Below are 9,152 nucleotides of genomic sequence, written 5' to 3'. Positions count from 1 at the left end.
TGAGACGTCAAATCACAATGCCGCACTTCCCCAGACGGACGAAACAACCATTATTTCACACTTCGGTTTGCCATCATCTCAAACCACGTACTAGTATTGCTTCTGCCTCAAGAGGGACACGCTCATCACCTTGGTACATCATAACACGTGGGACCGCATGACAGGCCATGCTCCCCCGCCGATCGCTTGGTAAAATCACCTCATTTTTACTATACTTCCTCCATATCGGTTTACTACATGGCATGCATGTCATTCTAGGTTGAGAATTTAACTGGCTATATATGTGATGAACAGTACTCTAGCCTTTTAAAAAATGTATACTTTTGTACATTAGTACTATCGATGGATTGCGCCATGGAGCAAAAATTGAAATTAAAAAAAGGTGGTACATATAGAGAGCGCTCGTCGCCAAATTATGCATATAGTACTATTAAAAAGGCTAGTCACAATAATGGTGTCTAGCACAACCCACCCCTCAAATAAAACTAAGAGGGTGCTTGGATACGTTTTAGTCCCATGACTAAAAGTAGTGGGACTAAAACATGCTAGCCTCACCCATGCTTCGATCCAAATACTAAAAAGGCTAAAATCAAGTTAATGAGCATTTATTATCCTTCAAACCCTCCAATCCAGAACTCGCCTGTGTTAAAGGAGAGGAGTTAAATGAGTTGAGAGTGGACTAATCCACATTTTAGTAGGGGTACCCCTGACTAAAAAAATTTAGTCTCAAGACTAGTTTTAGCCCCTCTTTAGTCAGGGGTGCTTGGAACTTTAGCCTCTTAAAGAGACTATTTTTAGTCAAACTAAAATAAGTCCCTTGGATCCAAGCACCCTCTAAGCATCCTGGAATTCTTTGACAAAACTAAGCACCCTGAAATTCTTTGACAACTAAACTGCTGGCTATATGATGTTGGCCATATATATTGTATGTATATAATGTGAAGAAACGAGTGGTAGTACTATACCAACTAAAAGATGAAATGTAAGAAATACTAGTATGTACGTACTGAAGAGTTAAAGTAACGAGAAGAAACATAACATAGTTCTGCTGGGGGCTCAGCACAACACACCCCTCAAATTAAATTAAGCACACCTGAAATTAAACTTTGCAACTATTCTAGTAGACACTTCATTAGAACCACTATGAGCAACGACACTGCCATCTTACTAGGAGTCCTCGTCCACGTCCTTGACTTCGTCCTTGTCCCTCTTCCTCTTGGCCGATAATTCTTTGCTTGAACTGCACACTTGGCTGTTGCTCTTCATCCAACCCTTGTAGATATTGAAGAAAAGGTAGCCATCCATTGCAGTGTAGTGGATGTGGTCTATATCTAGTACATTCTGCTGCCATGCATGACGATGAAACGTGTAATGAGGTTTCTCCAGTTTACCGTATGAAGGATGAACCATGGCTCCTGCCAGGGTCAGCATTGAAGGCTGACGAGAGGACACCAGCCGATTCTTCTGGAGGTCGAAGGTGTTTCCTACAATGAGGCCTATCTGACGCAGGACTTCTTTGTCGTTACCAAAGTCTGCAGTAACGAATTTCACTGTTTTGTCCTTGAGGAAGTTCTTAAAATCCTGGCACTCAACGTCGGCATGGCATACGTGGTAGACCAAGCAAACGTTATGTACGCAAACCTGGATCACGGCGGGCTTCTTCCTCTCTTCGTCCTTTAGATCCTTCTCTCGTCCCAGGACTGTGGTGTACTCAACATCTAGCCCAGCGACCCACTCTTCATCTGAGTTTTCGAACATGCGGCTGAAGCGAGAAAGGCATCCTTTCACCGTCGCGGAAGAACGGGTGTAGATGACGTCGAACTCATCGCCGGTGATGGTTCTAACCTTGTACTCACCGCCGATCGTGGAGATTTAGGATGCCATGGATTTGGGAGGAGGGTTAGGATTAGTGGAACTGCCGTAATGTGAATGGACGGGACGACTAGGAGCGAACCGCCGTAGTATTGAAGGACGTGTGGGGACGAGTAGGAGCGAACTGCGAGCGTGCGAACGGCAGGGTAGTGGCTTTCCATTCTCCCATGATACGGGCTTCCGAGAGCCCTTGGATCTGAGATCGAACGGTTGCATGGCGTGATTCTAGACCTATGGGTGAATATCCTATCCTGGAGTGTTATTCTGCAAATTTTCAGCAACTTAGCATGCGACTGTTTGATCTCAGATCCAAGGGCTGCCAGCAGCCCGTATCATGGTCGTGCCTACCATGACCGTCGCGTCGCTTGCGCGGTCGCGCCCTTGGAGATTTAACACGGTGCATTAGGCCATCTGATGTTGGCATGTCATACATAGTCATCACTTAGTCACTCATACTACAACAAGGTTGGCTATAAGTGTATTTTTTTACTCCTCTCTATCTCTTTCTTCGTACTCAAGGAAGAAACGGTGCTAAGCGCGTGTATTTACTGCATTTGCCAAGGAGTGACCTCTTCTAATGAAATGGTGTTGCTAAGTTTGCTTCATTTAATTAGCTATAGAATCAAAATTGTCTTTTCACCTAGGTACACGCGCTTAGCACCGTTTCTTCCTTGGGTCACCAAACTAGTTTCTCTGTTCTTGATTAACTTGCCACATCAGACTTTATGCCTATGTGGCAAGCTTAAGCACCTATAGGAGCAAGTAAAAGTAACAATAGTGCGCTTTACATGGCATTTTTGCATATGTGGAGGAAAGAGAGGCAAGGAAAAAGTGGAGAAGTGGGCTCTCATGCAAGAGCCAACCTCTACTACATGGTGGAGCATTAGGAGAGGCACCTATATGGAGGTGGTCAGGAATCTGGGAGACTCACGCCGGTCATAGCGCCGCAGTTAAAATGATAATGGCAAGTCAAATCACGGGGCCCCACCTGTTCAGCAGTAACTCGCTGTCAAATCACACAGCCCTGCGTTTGCAGCAGCCTACTCCCTCGTCTTCTCGCGCCTCTGTCGAACCGACTAGGCGGAACTGCCTAGCCGCCTACTGCGCAGGAAAATCCCCGCCCTCGACTTTTAAATACAACGACATCCGCTTAAGAATCCAATGATATACTTTTTGTGACATAGTAACTCATATTTAGTTAGTCAAATGGATGACCTAGAACTATGTGCAGGCACTATAAACCGAGACGCCTAAAAATAAAAAACCAAGACGGGGAGGGTAGTTCAGCACGTATCTTTTTAGATTGATATAGTCGGGATTCACCAAGGAGCAAAACCAAGTGGTAGGCTGCTCCTGTCGTGTTGGCGTAGCAACTCAAGCAGGGTCAGTCCACACACGAAATGGCGACACACTTAACATGACCCCTTTGGCCGACATGTGGCTCATCCATCGTCTTGTTCCACGTGCGATGCACCAAATTACAGTTCGTAGCAGTGGTTCGACTTGGAGGCACCCTGGTCGTAGCGCCGCAGTAGTAGAAAATGAGCGACGAGGGGTCAAATCACAAAGCCCCACCTTTCCCGCATTAAGCTGGACGGATGAAGCAACCATCATTTCACTCTTGGGCGCAAGAGCATAAAGAAAAGAGAAAACAATGATGCGTGCGGCAGCTACCTAGGGCACCCTAGGGTAGGGGTCTCCACTACAGATCCTTTTTTAAAGCGCCTCCACTACAAATCGGCTTCTCCCTCGTCCTCTTGAAGAAAACCAATGATGAGTCCGGCGGTAGGGTTTGTAGGAGTACTACGGCGTGCGGGGCCACGTCATAGTAAACAGGTTCGAGCCGACGCCTTAAATATGTGTGGGCCACTTGGTTTTACAGGAACGAGGCAGCATTTTGGGTTCGGGGACCAGTGGAGATATAGTACGTACAAAAAATTGTGGACGTAGGTTCGACTGAAAGGCAACGATGCATGGGCCCTGCATTTTGATATACCCGGGGCCGCGTGAAATTTTCTACTCTACTCAAAACTAGTAAGGTACACATGTATTGAATGCATGAGATTTCGAAACCAAATTATTAATAAATACACACTATAGGATGTAAAGCTTTGAGTCATATATGCATGATGTAGATGTTCGTTTAGTTCTTATAGTTCATCTCATTCAAAATCAATAAGTTTTCTTAAAATGTTAAGATTCATGGGTTGTGCATTGTACTCCCTCCGTTCCAAAATGGATGACCCAACTTTGCACTAACTAGTGCAAAGTTGGGTCATCTATTTTGGAACGGAGGGAGTAAATCATAAAGTAAAAAACAAATAATGGCAATTCATTTAGAAAAAAATAATCAATTATGATACAGAAGATTCTAGAACAAAGGAGATGTGCTTGTGTTTTGAGGTTTGTCCATTATACTTAAGTTCAACCATGGAGTATTCTAAATTGTACATGTGGCAGATCTGGTGGAATGTTGATGATATCCAACGGCCAGTAGTGCTCGGATTTGCCTATCTCTGCACTGTCGGGTTAGCTTCATCCAGCGACCATCTTTCAAAGTTAGTGGCACACTATATAGTTCTTGTGCCATAGTTGCATGTTTTGGAAAAAAGCTACTAGTGGGTTGTACTATCTATTTCGGAATAGAAGATGTATACATGGAAGTTGTAGGGAAAGAGATGACATGGAGCATCTCAATTCCAATGAGTAGGGATTGGAAAAGAGATGTCATTTGGTTCACATCATAGGAACTTTTCTATTGAATATAGAGATGACATGTTTCTCAATTCCTACGAGGAGGGATTAGAAAAGAGATGTAATTTGGTTCATATCATAGGAACTTTTCTATTGAATATACGCTAATGTTTATTTTCCTTTGAAATTAAGGGAGTATAGGAATCCATTTATATGAACCAAGTGGCTCTAAAGCTATAGAAATGATATCATGTTTATTTCCTTTGAAATGTGGAGTATATGAATCTATTCCTATGAACCAATTGGCTCTAAAGGAAAAAATCCTATAAAAATCATATCATATAGAGTTCCTATGATATTCCTCGACACTAAAGGATGCATGAAATTGCTGCGGGTGATACGATGGTCTTTCTTTGTAGACTCCTCACCCAACTTTATAGTTACCTCTCAAAGATGAATGAAATGATATATACATGGTATTCTACATGGGCAATTTGGTACACGAAAACTCGGTAAAAGTTTGCGAGGTTCGAATTTTCAATAAAGCTATATGCACTGCATTTCGGAACGGAGGGAGCATACGGCAGTTGCTAACGCTCAGGTGGAATATTTGTGTGTAGGAGGAGTGGCTGTTCTGTTAAATGACATGGCAAAACTGACACTGTCGGATGCCGATCTAACGGTCCTTACGACGGTCATCATGAAAAGGCTTGTGGCGAACGTTTGTCAGATAATGATTTACGGACACATGCATTGCATTGATACGTGCCCCCTCTCTCTCACGCACACGCACCCTCATGAGTCACGACTCTCCCGAGTCCTCTTGCAGACTCGCACGTCGCACCCACCGTCTATCTGCAGGTAGACGTCACGCACATATGTGCTCTTCACACCCTACCCTCAGAACTTCTAAAAAACAAAAGATGGCACGGACATTTTATTTTAGCTCACACGTCACACACTTGTACTATTACTCTTGTGGTGAACGTTCTTTGGGCATAGTATATTGTACTCTCACGAAGAGAAGTGGTGCACGCACGCACTAGTTCTCTCACAGCCACTCGCGTGTAACACCCCGGATGTAACTTTCCCTATTTGTACTCCAACTCTTGCCGTTTCGGCGTTAAGTTAATTTATTATCTCGGGTTCGGGTTTTTGTCTCCGTGTGTTGTTGTCGTTGTCATGCATCTCATATCATGTCATCATGTGCATTGCATTTGCATACGTGTTCGTCTCATGCATTCGAGCATTTTCCCCGTTGTCCGTTTTGCATTCCGGCGCTTCGTTCTCCTACGGTGGTCATTTCTAGCTTTCTTTCGTGTGTGGGGTTTAAAAATTTCCGGATTGGACTGAGACTTGCCAAGCGGCCTTGGTTTACTACCGGTAGACCGCCTGTCAAGTTTCGCATCATTTGGACTTCGTTTGATACTCCAACGGTTAACCGAGGGACCGAAAAGGCCTCGTGTGTGTTGCAGCCCAACACCCCTCCAATTTGGCCCAAAACCCACCTAACTATGCTCCATCGTCTAGAGCGTTCGATCACGATCGCGTGGCCGAAAACCGCACCTCATTTGGACTCTCCTAGCTCCCTCTATGTCTATAAATAGGTCCTCCTCGAAAATCTCGGATCCCCCTCCCCGAAACCCTAATTTTTCCCTCTCCGCGCTGGCCGAACACATCCGAATCCGACCGGACGCGTCCGCGCCGCCACCGCCGCACAATCGCGCGCCGCCACCTGTCCCGCCGCCGCCGCCTCCCACCGCGTGGCCCGGGAGCCCGGAGCCTGCCCCCGCGGCCCGCTTCCCGCGCCGCCTCGCGCCGCCTCCCGCCGCCGCTGCGCCGCCCCGCTCCGCCTCTCGCCGCCCTGCCACCGCCGCCGGATCTGTGACGCACCCGATTCAATCGTACACTAATCATGCACGCAAATGTGTACGATCAAGATCAGGGACTCACGGGAAGATATCACAACACAACTCTAAAACATAAATAAGTCATACAAGCATCATAATACAAGCCAGGGGCCTTGAGGGCTCGAATACAAGTGCTCGATCATAGACGAGTCAGCGGAAGCAACAATATCTGAGTACAGACATAAGTTAAACAAGTTTGCCTTAAGAAGGCTAGCACAAATTGGGATACAGATCAAAAGAGGCGTAGGCCTCCTGCCTGGGATCCTCCTAACTACTCTTGGTCGTCGTCAGCGGCCTACACGTAGTAGGCATCTCCAGCGTAGTAGTCGTCGTCGACGGTGGCGTCTGGCTCCTGGACTCCAACATCTGGTTGCGACAACCAGAAAGAAAGGAAAGGGGGAAAAAGGGGGGAGAAAGCAACCGTGAGTACTTATCCAAAGTACTCGCAAGCAAGGAACTACACTACATATGCATGGGTATATGTGTAAGGAGGCCATATCGGTGGACTGAACTGCAGAATGCCAGAATAAGAGGGGGATAGCTAGTCCTATCGAAGACTACGCTTCTGGCAGCCTCCGTCTCGCAGCATGTAGAAGAGAGTAGATTGAAGTCCTCCAAGTAGCATCTCCAAGTAGCATCTCCAGTAGCATCTCCAGTAGCATCTCTAGTAGCATCGCATAGCATAATCCTACCCGGCAATCCTCCCCTCGTCGCCCTGTGGAAAAGCGATCACCGGGTTGTCTGTGGAACTTGGAAGGGTGTGTTTTATTAAGTATCCGGTTCTAGTTGTCATAAGGTCAAGGTACAACTCCAAGTCGTCCTGTTACCGAAGATCACGGCTATTCGAATAGATTAACTTCCCTGCTGGGGTGCACCAACTTACCCAACACGCTTGATCCCATTTGGCCGGACACACTTTCCTGGGTCATGCCCGGCCGTGGAAGATCAACACGTCGCAGCCCCACCTAGGCAAAACAGAGAGGCCAGCACGCCGGTCTAAACCTAAGCGCACAGGGGTCTGGGCCCATCGCCCATAGCACACCTGCACGTTGCGAGGGCGGCCGGAAGCAGACCTAGCCTAGCAGGCGTTCTAGTCCAATCCGGCGCGCGCCGCTCCGTCACTGACGTCTGAAGTGCTTCGGCTGATACCACGACGTCGGGATACCCATAACTACTCCCACGTAGATGGTTAGTGCGTATAGGCTCGTGGCCAACTCAGATCAAATACCAAGATCTCGTTAAGCATGTTAAATATCCGCGAACGCCGAATAGGGCCAGGCCCACCTCTCTCCGAGGTGGTCTCAACCTGCCCTGTCGCTCCGTCACAAAGTAACAGTCGGGGGCCGTCGGGAACCCAGGCCCACCTCTACCGGGATGGAGCCACCTGTCCTTTCAGCCCCCTCATCAGAATCACTTGCGGGTACTCATCGAGCTGACCCGACTTTAGTCACCATCTGTATAGTATGTATGTATGTATAGTATATACCCGTGATCACCTCCGAGTGATCATGGCCCAATAGTATAGCAAGGCAGACTGACAAGAATGTAGGGCCAATAATGATAAACTAGCATACTATAGTAAGCATCTAGGATTGTGGGTAAGGTATCAATGACTGTAGCAACAATGACAGGCTATGCATCAGAATAGGATTAAGGGAAAGCAGTAACATGCTACACTACTCTAATGCAAGCAGTATAGAGGAGAATAGGCGATATCTGGTGATCAAGGGGGGGGCTTGCCTGGTTGCTCTGGCAAGAAGGATGAGTCACCAACACCGTAGTCGAACTGGGGGTCGCCGGCAGTCTCGGGGTCTACCGGAAAGAAGTAACGGAGAGGGAACACAATAAATAAGAGAGCAATCAAGGCATCACAAAGCGTAACAAGACAATACGCGGTGTTCGGTGTGCCCTAACGCGGTAGTAGGTGATACCGATGAAGGGGGGGAAACATCCGGGAAAGTATTCCCGGTGTTTCGTGTTTTCTTACAGATGAACCGGAGGGGGAAAGTTGCGGGTTTGATATGTTAGGGGTGTGTGGTGGACGAATGGGCTGCGTATCCGGGTTCGTCTCGTCGTTCTGAGCAACTTTGATGTTGAAAATATTTTAATCCGAGTTACGGATTAAAAGATATGATTTTCTAAAGATTTTATTAATTTCTGGAATTTAATTAATTATTTAAATTAATTCGAGAAAATAGATTGATGACATCAGCATGATGTCATGCTGATGTCAGCAGTCAACAGAGTTGACTGGTCAACCTGACTAGTGGGTCCCACTGGTCAGTGACACATTTTAATTAACAGATTAATTAAACTAATCATAATTAATTAGGGGGGTGGGCCCCACTTTCATTGCTTGATTAATTAACTAACAGTTAATTAGGTTAATCTAATTGTGATTAATTAACTTAATTAATTCGTTAAATAATTAATTAATTTAATTATTATTATCTATTTATTTATTTTTATTTTTTTATTTCCTTTTTTTATTTTCGTTCTGGGGCGGGGCCCATGTGTCATAGGGCCATGGGGCCTAACGGTACTCGGGCGCTAATGGTTTCGGGCGCGGGGGCGCCCGACAGGGGCCAACCCAGGCGCTGGCCTCGGGTGAGACCAGCGGCGCGGCGGGGCCAGTCCGGTCGCCGGCGGGGAAGCCGCAGCAACGCCGGCGAGGCG

The sequence above is a fragment of the Triticum dicoccoides genome, chromosome 1A, assembly GCF_002162155.2.
Source record: "Triticum dicoccoides isolate Atlit2015 ecotype Zavitan chromosome 1A, WEW_v2.0, whole genome shotgun sequence".
Classification (NCBI taxonomy): domain Eukaryota; kingdom Viridiplantae; phylum Streptophyta; class Magnoliopsida; order Poales; family Poaceae; genus Triticum; species Triticum dicoccoides.
Note: the sequence above shows the minus strand (reverse complement) of the source record.